Genomic DNA, 14,524 nt, shown 5'->3' on the forward strand with positions numbered 1-14,524 from the left:
AACTGTTTGGAACATTCTTAAAAAGAAAGAACGCACCGGTGAGCTCAGCAACACCAAAAGACCCGGAAGACCACGGAAAACAGCTGTGGTGGATGACCGAAGAATACTTTCCCTGGTGAAGAAAACACCCTTCACAACAGTTGGCCAGATCAAGAACACTCTCCAGGAGGTAGGTGTATGTGTGTCAAAGTCAACAATCAAGAGAAGACTTCACCAGAGTGAATACAGAGGGTTCACTACAAGATGTAAACCATTGGTGAGCCTCAAAAACAGGAAGGCCAGATTAGAGTTTGCCAAACATCTAAAAAAGCCTTCACATTTCTGGAACAACATCCTATGGACAGATGAGACAAAGATCAACTTGTACCAGAGTGATGGGAAGAGAAGAGTATGGAGAAGGAAAGGAACTGCTCATGATCCAAAGCATACCACCTCATCAGTGAAGTATGGTGGTGGTAGTGTCATAGGCGTGGGCATGTATGGTTGCCAATGGAACTGGTTCTCTTGTATTTATTGATGATGTGACTGCTGACAAAAGCAGCAGGATGAATTCTGAAGTGTTTCGGGCAATATTATCTGCTCATATTCAGCCAAATGCTTCAGAACTCATTGGACGGCGCTTCACAGTGCAGATGGACAATGACCCGAAGCATACTGCGAAAGCAACCAAAGAGTTTTTTAAGGGAAAGAAGTGGAATGTTATGCAATGGCCAAGTCAATCACCTGACCTGAATCCGATTGAGCATGCATTTCACTTGCTGAAGACAAAACTGAAGGGAAAATGCCCCAAGAACAAGCAGGAACTGAAGACAGTTGCAGTAGAGGCCTGGCAGAGCATCACCAGGGATGAAACCCAGCGTCTGGTGATGTCTATGCCTTCCAGACTTCAGGCTGGAATTGAATGCAAATGATTTGCAACCAAGTATTAAAAAGTGAAAGTTTGATTTATGATTGTTAATCTGTCCCATTACTTTTGGTCCCTTAAAAAGTGGGAGGCACATATACAAACTGTTGTAATTCCGACACCGTTCACCTGATTTGGATTTAAATACCCTCAAATTAAAGCTGAAAGTCTGCAGTTAAAGCACATCTTGTTCGTTTCATTTCAACTCCATTGTGGTGGTGTATAGAGCCAAAAAGATTAGAATTGTGTCGATGTCCCAATATTTATGGACCTGACTGTATATACCTACCTGTAGTGGATGAGGCGCATTATATCTCGCTGCGTAACTCCAGAGCGCACCTTGTGCCACAGGTGTATGGCGCAATAGACGGGACTCACGTCCCGATTAGACCGCCTGCTGAAGGCTAAAGGGATTTTGTCAATAGAAAGGGCTGGCCATCAATCGTACTACAGGCTGTGGTAGACGATCGTTGCATCATAAGGTCTCAATTTGTCTCAGCACTCCCTGTAGTGCGTCTCCTTGTTCGTCCACTTACATCTGTCTTTGTTGACACCCGCCTTGTGTGCAAACAGAGCGGAAATACTGGGTGGAAATTAACTAAAACTTCTTCGTCTTCGTTTTGTGGCGGGTTGCAACCATAAAATGACATAAAACTTAATCGCAATTCATTATTTATTCGGCAAATAACGTTTCCATCAGCGTTTATCGCATAAGCCGTATATCGATCAAGATAAAATCCGATGAGACCGAACGTATTTCCTTTGAGTCGATATTCATGAAATTCAATCGAATTTTACTGTTTCCATAAGGCATTTTTCATTCGATATCGCTTAATTCGGATAAAAACGTGTGGATAACATAGCTTGTGTCAAGCTACCTAGGCTGGACGCTATCAGCAACAAAGAGGCATCGTCAAATGGAAATGACGCAATACACTTAGTGCTGCATGTCAGGCAAGCTGGAGGCAGGACAGCTAAGCCCATGTAGCCAGTTTCATTGATTAAAGTTGAAGTTGCTCTGCATATGCATAATATGTTATGTCCAATTTCCGGTTTGTCCGGTGTATGAGAACGAACTAACAGAGTCTACTAGTGTCTTACAGCAATTTACTGCAGAGCCGAGCGGCGCTGTGAAGGAGATTACATTTCAGTACCTTAGCGGTGGGAACATGGGTTGGAGGGGGGAAAACGGCCGAACGGTGCACACTGTTTGTCTGGCTAGTCCACACAGCATTCCGGGATGGGAGAAACGTGCTCTGGTTTATTGGCATTTCTATAAACCAATCACAATTGTCTTGGGCTGCGCTAATCACTGGACGGAGCCATGGTGCCTCTGCAAAATAGCCTCGGGAAGGAACTAGTTCTGGTGGAACATGTGTACGTTCAAAAGTTGTTTTAGTCGTTTAACAGAAAACTCCGATTGGACAGATAGTCTAGCTAGCTGTCTGGATTTACCCTGCAGAGATCTGAGGAGCAGTTAACCATAGTTCTCATAAATCCACCACAGTTTAGAACGCCAACACAAAGAAAGAGGAAGGTGACGGATATCCGGCCAAAATGAGGGACATCCGGCGGAATTTCCAGCAGCAATCCCCTAAATGAAACGTTGACGATATAAACTACTCGTGATTGACCGGCTACTACTCTTTTTTTTTTTTTCTTTTTTTTTTTTTCAGTAGATGCTTTTGTTCTCTAACTAAAGTAGTTGATAAGTACTTCTACTAGAGTACAGTACTAGCTTCTGGCTATGGGTTTTTTAAATTGTTGAGTTGTTGAAAAGGTTTTGTCTCTTTGTGGACACACTGCACTTGAGGACAGGAAAGTGTTTGAGGCACCTCACTCTGTTCTGTTCCACTGTCTCCTCTGTTTAGAGACTGACGAGCTGCCAGCCGCTGTCTGCAGGCTGACGAAGCGGATGAATGAGGCCTGTGGTGAGCTGGTTGTTAGCGCAGGACGAGACTGCAGGATAAACTATCTGACAGCTCGTCTCCTTTCTCCGCAAGGAGACGTCAGCCTCCATCTGCCGCCTGCCAGCCTGACGGACGCCGCCAACCAGACAAAGTGATTAGATAATAAAAAATAAAAAAAACACAAATTTGGAAAGGCCGGTTCAGGACAAGAGGAATCTAATGAAAACAGTGTCTGTGAGACATGCAACACATCTAATGATGACAATGCGTAAATGTGCACAGGAGCAGCAGCCGACAGCAGCTCTGTTCTGCTCTCTGCTCTGTTCACAATAATCGTTTTCTCATTAATTATAAAAAAAATTTCACCAGCAACCCATCCACTATTAATCACAATGTTCGTGTTTATGACTCGATCCGCAGATAAACTGGTTGCTAGACGCTGAGTATTGCTAAAACCATGGATGGAGCTGAATATTCATCACGAATCCAGCGTCCATTTATATCCCTCCAGCCTTTTGTAGGCTTTCAAAGACTCTCCAGAGTAGGACGAAGGAAATTTGATTAGATAGTTGTAAATATTTGGATACTGAAGGTCAGGAAAGCTTTCTGTTTCACTTGTAAAGGTCGTAAAAATAACTCAGGGAGCATTATATGGATCACTACTAGTTTAATCAATCAAGTTTTGCTTTATAGCTGCCTATGTCTTTTGAATTAAAGTGCGCAGTGAACTCGGATGGGTTGAAATCCGCGCTGGTGGCGTTCATTTTTGCCACTACTTTCCTGCCAAAATGCCGGCGTAAACAGTCAAGTCACGTGACGCCCAGAGCTCTATAGGATGTTGTTTGAATCACGTGTGTAACATGGACATGAATATTGCGGTTATGAGGCCTATGCAGCTTTTGATCATATTCGGGATCTTTTTACATAGAAATCAGGTTTTTAATATCTCTGTACAGGCTCGCCGACAGCTGTCTGCTCTGAGCACATCCACCTCTCTCTCGCTCTCGCTCTCTCTTACAAAACACTTCAGTAAATATTTTCATGATCTCGTCATTAAGATATGATAAAAGTACGCTAGGAGCACACTCTCATACAAATTAAATATAACAGCTATACATTTAAAATAGGGCTGTCAAAATGAACGTAATAATAACAAGTTAATGCAGTGGTTAACGCACACGGCTTCTGTGATTACGCTTATGTCACGTTTCCTTCTAAAAAGAGCATTTGAGTGACTGTGTGTCACCTGGTGGAAAGCTAGATTTATTTATACAAAATGAGCTGATTGTATCTTCAACCTTTTTCAAACATAAGATACAAACACAACAAAGGGAAAAAAAGAGTTTGTGAAAGTGGCTGAACCAGCATCAGTACATATTCAGATGTCACAGGCATGCACGCACGCACACACACACACACACACACACACACACACACACACACACACACACACACACATAGTGTGTCTCACTATCTTTGTGGGGACCTGTTATTGACATAATGCATTCCCTAGCCCCTTACCCTCACCTTAACCATCACAACTAAATGCCTAACCTTAACCCTTACCCTCACCCTAACCAGAACCTCATTCTAACCCTAATCCTAAAACCAAGTCTTAACCCTCAAACAGACCTTTAAAGTTGTGGGGTCCAGCATTTTGGCCCCACAAAGCTGTCCAGACTCCACAAGTATACTGTATTCCCGGTTTTTGGACTCCACGAATGTAGTTAAACAAGCACACACACACACACACACACACACACACACACACAGTAGACACATGCAAAACATCAGGGCAGGCTGCATCCGTTTCCTACAGCTTTCCAAACAAACATAAATCATTTCAAACACTTGTCTTTGAGTCTGACTAAAAAAATTACTTGTGGAAACACAGACATAAGCCACTTGTACCGCCATTATAGCTACATATATCATTTCCTCTCTAACTGGGACGTTTTGGAACTGATTGGTGGGATTGCTGTGGACAAAGTACACACAGCGATACACTGGTAAGAGCAAATGACATTAACAATGTATCCAGTTAATTTAATTAGCTCACATTACTGTATTGTGTCAACAGTTAACTTCATTTAATATTGTATTTGGCGTTTTCTTTTACAGGGTGCAAATGTTCCACCAAAACAAGTTCCTTCCAGAGACTATTTTGCTGAGTCCGAAGCTTAGTGCCGCCCAAGACCATTGTGATTGGTTTAAAGAAATGCAAACAACCCAGAGGGTCCTATCTTCCACTCGGCAAATCCCGACGCAAGTGTCTTTGCTAGTTTAAGACCGACACAGTTGTCAATTTCCCGTCCAGCACCCACGTCGTTTAAATAGCAAATGCACCTGCGCCCATTGTGTGTTCAGGTGCATTATGGGTGTATTGCTATCTTGAGGCAGCGGGAAGTGATCGCGCCATTGACCAATAAAAACCTGGTCTAAAGTCAATAGCACGAGTTATGTGCTGCAACTGTTTCTTGACAAAGTGGCTTCTTGACACTGCCCACAGCTTTTGCTGTTGTTGAGAATTGTCACCACGGAGACGCTGCACAGAAATACAGTTATATTTCAGAAAGCAATAATATTACTCCAAGAAATGTTCAATATTTCCCCTTTTTTTCCAAAAATATCCTCACTCAAGCTTTCAAAAGTGTATAAAGTCCTCACAAAGTTAGACATACAGGTGCAAACTAAGGTTCTCGTACAGGATTTTAATTTCACCACAAACCCCTACACATACACGCGCACGCACGCACGCATGCACGCAGATGCGCACGCACGCACACACACACACACACACTGTTACTCTGAAGAGGCTCTTCACCGTGTGCAGCTGCTTCACTGCAGCTCGTCTCATTGGTTGCCTGGAGACGGTGACTCATGTAAACACAGTCACACTGTATATGTATGAGGCACTAATTGATTTCTGTTTTGATATACAAACTTGCGCTTAAATAACATTTTTTGAACATATCCATACCCATCATCCATTTTGTATCTCTTTCTTCTTCCCTCCTGTCCTGTTTTATGCCATCAGTTATCTTAATTGTCAATAGGAGACACACGAAGATAAACACAGGAAGCTGCCTGCTTTGTCTTCATATTGCAAATACAAAGAAGCACAAGCCAGCTCAGGTCCCTTCCTTCATTACGTCCTTCCCTTTTTCCCTCTCTCATTCCCTGCCTACTTTGTTTTTTTTGCATCTGATATGCAAGATGTTTTCCGTCTTTCCATCTCATTCAGATACAAAGGTTTGAATTTCCAAAATGGGATTTAAGGAATGGGAAGTAAATTGCAAATAGAAGATATATCCAGAAACAATGTAACAATCAAAAACAACCAAGGGGTTTTAATAATTTCTTCAAATGTTTATTTATGTATTTTTTTTATTTTGTTTGGGCAACCCCTTCTCATTCCCAGGTCATATAATACGGTCAGCGTCTCCACAGACAACGCAAAAGCTTTGGCGTCTGTATAGTGAGGCACCAGGTTTTCAATTGACTCCAATGTTACCCCACCAGGGGTCCGTTTCAGAGAGCAGGTTTAGTGAAAACTCTGAGTTTGTTAACTCTGAGATGAAGGAAACTCTGGGTTTTCTGTTTCAGAAAGAGAGGGAACTTAACCTCAGAGTCAGTTACTATGGTAACTGAGCCTGTGAACCTAACCTGGTCGGGAGTAGAGGTGTGAATCTTAACTGATCTTTCGATTCGATTACAATTATCATGTCTTCGATTCGATATCTCGATGCGTCAAATACATTTTTTTATTAAAGCCATGTAGGATATTTAATTCGTAGCTTTTCAAGCTTCAAAAACCAAACATTCTGCAGTGCTCTAATACTAAATAAACTGGATACATAAAACTACAGCACTGAGCACATGGCACTTTCTGAATGTGCAAAACATACCAGAATATGTGAACAGAAAGGTTGTTAGGCCTACATTAAATTGTAAACAGAAATAATCGATTATGGCCCGGCCGATTATCGATGCAGCATCGTCCATGATTCGATGCATCGATTATTTGACTAATTTCAACACCTCTAGTCGAGAGCAGGTTTTCTTCTCTCAGTCTCCTCCCTCTGACACAGTGCTCTTTAATTTCCTCATTCATTCATTCAGTCTGTATCAGGTGCATTTTAGTGCAGTGTTGTCATCTGCATGAATAAAATAGGATCATTTTATTAACTCAGGTAACATTATAGACTAAAGGTTTTTTTCTTGAATGTGGCATGTCCTTGTGTCGACGATCCCGTTGATGAAGAAGCTGTATTACTTCCCAGGGAGTTAAACATACGTCGGGAGATGATATTGAGGCCCGACTAGAGATGTATTTTCATTTCCAGATAACTTCCTATTTAAGCAGTATCGTTTTTCTTCCCAGTCTGTTATGCAGCCTATAGGCTACATAACCTTATCGGTCCTCATATCAATAACATCATCCATCGTGTACATGCTTTTATATCCCAGCAGATTCATTGTGTCGTATTACGTTCATTTTCTTTACAACATTGGTGATGCGGAGCATTTTAGTGAAGCCACTGTATGCAGTGCCGTCAGAAAAGGTTGTCTCGCTCTGAAACGTTTTTTAAAACGTGTTTGTAGTGTTCCCTGGACACAAACCAGTGAGAGCCATTAAAGAGGAGTTCCACAGGATTGCAGGTGAATGAGGTAAAACCCTTACAATGAATAATTATTAATTATAATTTGGTTAATGACATGGTGCTGCAAGATCAGAATGGTATAAGTAATTTGAATTTATTTTAGGATTTCCCAATGTGATTGGCTGCATTGATGGCACACACATTCCAATCACTACTCCTTCAGAAGCGGACTATGTGAATAGGAAGTCCATTCACAGCATTAATGTGCAGGTAAATTGACCACTGTCACTAAATGTCAAAGACTGCATCACAATACTGCAAGTAACATCTGTCATTCTCTGCAGTGTCAAGATCATATGTGATGCTGCATATCTCATAACCAATGTGGAGGCCAAATGGCCTGGGTCTGTGCATGACTCAAGGATATATCGTGAGTCTGCCCTGAGCAACAGACTGGAACGTGGTAAGCAGCCTATAGCTTTATACAGTATTAATCACCTGTCTCCCTCCTTAAATACACTCACATGTATACACTATACATTACAGGAGAGTTTAAAGGCCTTCTGCTGGGTGACAGGGGTTACCCATGCCAGCCCACTCTGCTCACCCCTTACCCTGACCCGGAGCCAGGCCCCCAACACAACACAATGTGGCCCACTGCAGGACTAAAGCCCGGGTGGAGATGACCATAGGCCTGCTGAAAGCTCGTTTCCAGTGCCTACACCACCTCAGGGTAACCCCTGAGAGGGCCTGTGACATTATTGTGGCATGTGTTGTTCTCCATAATATTGCCACAATTATAGGAAAGCAACACCCTGCCCTACATATAGAGGACCCTGATGAGGACCCCATCCACCCTGCAGATTTCCAGGATGGAAGCGCAGTCAGAGACATTACATGCAGGAATCACTTCGACTAAAACACAAGTACCATCCAAATAAAGAAAAATAATTCAAATTTTATTGTCTTCTTTATTTCCTAAAAACACAAAAGCAACAGGTTTTTTTATTTTGTTCAAATATTTAGCACAATTCACCTGTGACCGTGCACCCACCTCTAACTTGTGTTTCAGGATTTCAATTTCCAGATCTGTCTTCTGAATCTGGCGGTCCAACAATACCATTTCTAGGTCATTTTTCTTCATTTTTTTGATGAGATTCAGTTTATATAGGTCCGTCACAGGTAACTGGGAAAACATAAAATCATGACATTAAAAATCATACAGTTGAACATTATTTCCACAGAATGAACCTCTGGCAGTTGCTGCACATCTCACTGTGTTCATGTGTGCTGTGGAAGTTGATGGACCCTCCTCCTGTTGCCCAGACATGTTCTGTTAAAAAGTAGAATATCCAGTCATACATGTCACACTCCATATACCACACAGCAGTGTTAAGAATTGTGAATGTGGAGATGACTATCAGTAACATAGTGGTGATATCTTACCTCTGTAGGCCTCTCTGGATCCCTCTCTGTGGCAGCAGACAATGTGTCCTCTTCATCTGTTTCATCCTGTGAAGATGAGCATTGTTTCGGTAGACTTTAAACTACTTGCATCATGTCTGGAGTATTTAGTTGTCTACTTACAGCTTCAAGGAGTTCTGCTGTGGAATGAGGGTCCACAAGGGAGAGAACACAGAATCTGTTGGGACAAATGACAAACCCATGAAAGGGAAATAATATATCTCTAAAATATATATATAGGAATAAAAGACGATAAATATGAGGCTATCACATCATATGAAGGCACTTGTGTCCTGCGATGTGGCTGGCTCAGAGGAAGAGCTCCCTCCAGGGATTCCTTCAGCCACTGGCCTTCCTTCATTCTGGCTCAGGGCCAGCTCCTCTGCCTCTGTCAGAGGTGGTGGTGCTGGTCCTCCACCAATTTTCCGGGCCTCTGCCTTCTTTCTGTTGGCTGAGTAGAAGTCAAATGTTAATTTAAATGGGCCCTTTCAAATAACAAAACAGGATAGGTGAGAGGACATTTATGTAAGTGAAACTTTGTTGGGGATAAAGCTACAGCACATTCAAATTGCCAATGAATATTTACTCTCATATTTAAAATGTGATTAAAATTAGGTACAGCCATGAGCCTATTACATCTAAGTCTATAAGAACTATGTTCTTATACTTCATTTTCAGCTGCTTCCACGAACGTTTTTCACCCGAAGAATTGCACCTAAATGAAATCCATTATACAGTAGGTTCTTTACCAGTAATATTATACTTGTGATTAAATATGAGCATGGGTGTGTATTTCAGGCCTGTGTGTAGTGTGTTCTAACAAACAGAGTGTACAAAATGTAATTTCCCCACTGGGAATTAATAAAAAGTATAAATTAAAATTATTGTGTAAATTAAATATGAAATGAAAACACTATATTGGAACTTACGCGTTGACCCGAGCACCACGCCGTTTCTTTCTCTTTTGCTACAACAGCTGTGTTGCTCTTTTTGCGAGGGGTTAATACTCGCTGTAGGCTTGCATGAGTATTTCCAGTTCCAGAGGGGTAGAGTATGCCGACCCAAGTTTTAATGCTTGTTGCCATGGTGAATCGTAGTATCATGGCTCTATTCATGCTGCCTTTTTATTGTGGTGGTGCACGCGCTTAACTCTGAGTCAACCTACTCCAAGTTGATTGAACCAACTCAAATCAGCTGTTCTGGAACCGAAAACTCAGAGTTTCCCATCTCAGGGTAAATCAACTCAGAGTTCAGGGTTAGGCCGGCTTCACACTGGCTGCGTGGCGTGAGCGTGTCAGCTGCGTGGCGTGTCCATTTTTATTTCGGCTCCCATGTTAACAGGCTAGAGCTTGCACACTGCCTGCATGACACGCACGTCTCAGGTGCGGCAAGCGTGTTGGAAGCGTTTCCAGACAAAATAGAATACGAAAAGATGTTTATATGTCATTTTGACACGAATACATTTAATAAATGACATTTTGATGTTTGAAAGTCTCTAGGTTTTGACATAAATGCAGATATAAATGTAATTAATATTAATAATAATAATAATTATCGATTTTCAAATATTGCACCTGTCAATACAGAACTAAATATTCTGTAGCCTATTTTGCCATCAATACTGCCGACGTTGTCTTTGCTGTAATCAAATCAGTATATATTTATGTTTAACATGAAGTATACTACTACTAGTTTATCAATGGGAAACATACATGTGTACAGACAAGGTTAGCAGCAGCAGCGCTGCATCAGACACGTTTCTGGTGTGAAAAGACATAGAAAACACCACACAGCCACCATGCAACTGACAAGAAACAGAAACGCCACACCCATGGGCATAAATCTCATCTAACAGTTGGGGGGAGACAATGAACATAACATTTCTGAAGAGCAATTTTTTAAGGGGACACAAATAATACAGCCACAATTATACTTGTAGAGGTTATGTGTACACAGAGGAAAGAGGAAAAACTGTACCATTATCCTTCTTTTCAGTGTTTCTCGTGATTGAATGAAAAAGCTGACTAAATTGGCCAAAATATTCTTCTTTAAAACCATTTATTTAATTTTAAGTTTACAATCAAGCCACAAAGATACCTTAAAACATACTGACTTATTTTGAAAAAGTGTCCCCATATTAAAGAAATACAATGCTTTTGTACACTTATTAAATTAGCTGATCATAATGTAAATTAGTGAGCCACTGGTAAAGCTCATCTGCTCACCCTGACAGACACACACCTCCAAAAATATGAACTGAGATCAACACACTTACCTGAGACATTCCACCTGACCCCCTGGGATTTACGCCTATGGCCACGCCACGCAGCCAGTGTGAAGCCGGCCTAAGACTCCGAGTTTGTTAAACCTCCTTCCTGAAACGGGCCCCTGCAGTAATGTTGGACATGTTTTGATTCCCATTAAAGAGCCATGGAACGTCACTTTCTTTTTTCTGCCCGCTTGAGGATAACCTGACTCCGCCAGATGGATTGCTTCGCATTTGCTCGGCATATCCATCCAATGGGAACTTTCCGTTGGAGAACTTTTGGGAAGGGGCGAAAATACTGGTTAGCTGATTGGATAAACCATCTGTCTATCACCACTTATGTTGGTGATAGACGGGCCAAATCAACCAATCAGATCAATGATATATCAAACTCTTGCCGAAACCAGTCGGGAGAAGAGCAAAAACATCTTTTCCTCCGAGAAAAGCCTCCAGTGCCTTTTTTGCTCTTCTTTCAATGAAGGAATACTTTCTAATTCATAAAACTTGCGCGATAGCTACGCTCATCTCATCCGTGGAAGCCGCCATGTTGTTTAGACTGAACAGTCGCTTCTCGTTGCATCTCACCTAAACCTGCCTCAAAACCAACGCTGATTGGTCGGTCGTTTGGCGAACGGCTCCAAATTTTCTCTGTCTCAAGACTGATCTGCGAGTGGAAAACTGGAGCTTGCGAGATCAGGACGGTCTCACGAGACTAACTTGAGAAATTTGTCCAGTGGGAGGACCCGCTGTCCAGAAGTACATTTCCCCACTGTAAATTCCACTTTCAAAGATTTTCTTTTCTCATATCCACACTATTACTAACCTCTAACATACAAACCAAAGTCTCTTTGCTAATTTAACAATACGGTTCATGTCATGGCCAACTGTTTTAATCATTTCAACTTTGTTTCTGAGAAATCCTGTTTTTTGTTTATTGCATGATTTCCCCCAGTGTAGCCAGCTAACGTTAGCTAACAGTTAGCTAACTTGGTCATATAATAACATAAGCCTATTATTTTGTTAACCCTTTTGTTGTCCTCGGGTCAACTTTGACCCATTTTCAAAAAGTTTCTATTTCAGAAATTTGGGTTTTCTTTCAACCAAATTTTCCAAAAAAAATAACGTGGATGGTTCCATACAACGCTCTTCACAAGTAACATAAATGATCAGTCCACTGCTTTCATTGAATTGGGGTTTTATTAAATTTTATAGCATTTGGAAATAAAAAATGATAAAAGAACATTGAAAAGAGTGACAGAAAAGTCGGAAAAAGCTTCAAAAAGTAGGGAAAAAAACAAAACCGTCAAAAGGCGCACAAAAAAATCAACGGGAAGACAACACAATGGGTTAAACTAACAAAGAGCTTTTATCAGTGTTATAGCCTGATTCTCACTCTCTCACACACACACACACACACACACACACACACACACACACACACACACACACAGCCTTTTCCCATTATACCCTGCAGGGTGCCATCAGAAAATGAGCAGGCGGTCAGAGTGGCGGGGAGCAGACAGGAAGTGCAGTGGAGAGTCGATTCAGTCACTTTTTATGTTAGATCTGAGTTCAAACAGGGAGGAGAAAAGGAGAAATGTCAGTTTTTTTCTTCTTTTTTTTTTTTAAAGCTTTTATTGAGGCATTTGAGGCCTTTATTCGATAGGAAAGCTCAGACATAAAAGGGGAGAGAGAGGGGGGAATGACATGCAGCAACCCGAACCCGTGGCCGCTGCAGCGAGAACTGAGCCTCTGTATATGGGCGCACGCTCTACCAGGTGAGCTACCCAGGCGCCCATGTCACAGTTTTAACCCTTTAATAAGATATATGGTTGAAGCCTTTACTGTCAGGATGAGAATCTATTTGTGTAAATTGGTCTTTGCCTTGATCTTTGATGACCGTGCTTTCATCCATCACATTTCTGTCACTTAAATATAAAATACAGACTTGACGAGACAGTGCGAGACTTTATTTACCTTCAGAATATTACATTTCATATACTTTTTAATACTTTTAAGAGCCTGCACACAGCCTCACAGCAAGAAGGTTCTGGGTTCAAATCCAGGTCGTTCCGGGCCTTTCTGTGTGTGGGCTTCCTCCAGGTGCTCTGGATTCCCCCACCCTCAAAAAACATGTACTAGGTCCTCCAGTCCGTGCCCTTGATCAAGGCACTGGCTCAGATCTGAAGTTGTTCCCCGGGCACTGCTCCCTTGAGGGATGGGTTAGATGTAGAGAATGAATTTCACTACGTGTATGTGACAATAAAGTACCATTACCTTTTTACTCACAAGGGGCTTGAGGTACTGTAGGACCAGTCTCTCAAAGTTCAACTGGCCTGGATTCATAGGGAGCGCGGAGTAGGGGTTGGAAAAAAACATCCTATCCCGTTTCCACCAAAACAGAGCGAAAGCAGAAAATGCTTCTTTACAAATTCTGTTCTCTGCTTCTCTTCATAGTTGTCAGATTAATCTGCCAACCCTTGTAGGGCTGGTTCAGGTTTGCCTTGGACCAGCTCTTAATTATGCTGCTATTAGTCTCGCTTTGCCAGACCATCCACGTGCCGCAGAGTGGAGGAGGGTCTGGCAAGTCCACACAGCATTACGGGATGGGAGAATAACATCTTCTGGTTTATTGGCATTTCTTTAAACCAATCACAATCGTCATGGGTGGTGATAAGCACCGGACGGAGCCGCTGCAAAATATTAGTGTGAGAGAAAACTCAGATTGGACAAGATAGTCTAGCTAGCTGTCTGGATTTACCCTGCAGAGATCTGAGGAGCAGTTAACCATAGTCCTGAGAAATCCACCGTAGTTTAGCATGCCAACAAAAAAGAAAGCGTAAGGAAACGGAAATCGGCGAAAATACATGCATCTGGCGGAATCTCCTGTGGCACCGGAGCAATCCCGGAAGTGGACCGTCAAGGATATAGACTATGCTGCTATAGGTCTAGACTGCCGGGGGACTTCTTATAACAAACTGAGCTCCTTCCTCCTCTCTCTTTCCATCTGTGTGCATTCATGTCCCAGTGATGCGTGTTACTAACTTAGCTCCGGGGAGCTTATTCCCCAGAGTCCTTATGTTTTCTCGCCTCGCAGGTTTCCTTGGATTGGGGTGGCACCTTAATCATTGTTGCAGCTGCCGCCGTGGTCCTGCTCTACGCCCTGCACTGCTACAACTTTTATTTCTAGTCATAGTTCTATTATCTTTATTGTTACTATAATTGCCACTGTTCATCATGCCAACTGCTATAATTATTATGAATCATATATCTGTATATCTGTATCTGTGTCTCTGTGTTCCAATTGCAGGGGCAGATGGCCACCCACCAAGAGTCAGGGTCTGTCTGAGGTATCTGCCCATTTAAAGGAAGTTTT

This window comes from Sander vitreus, chromosome 16 (assembly GCF_031162955.1).
Source record: "Sander vitreus isolate 19-12246 chromosome 16, sanVit1, whole genome shotgun sequence".
NCBI classification, from domain to species: Eukaryota; Metazoa; Chordata; class Actinopteri; order Perciformes; family Percidae; genus Sander; species Sander vitreus.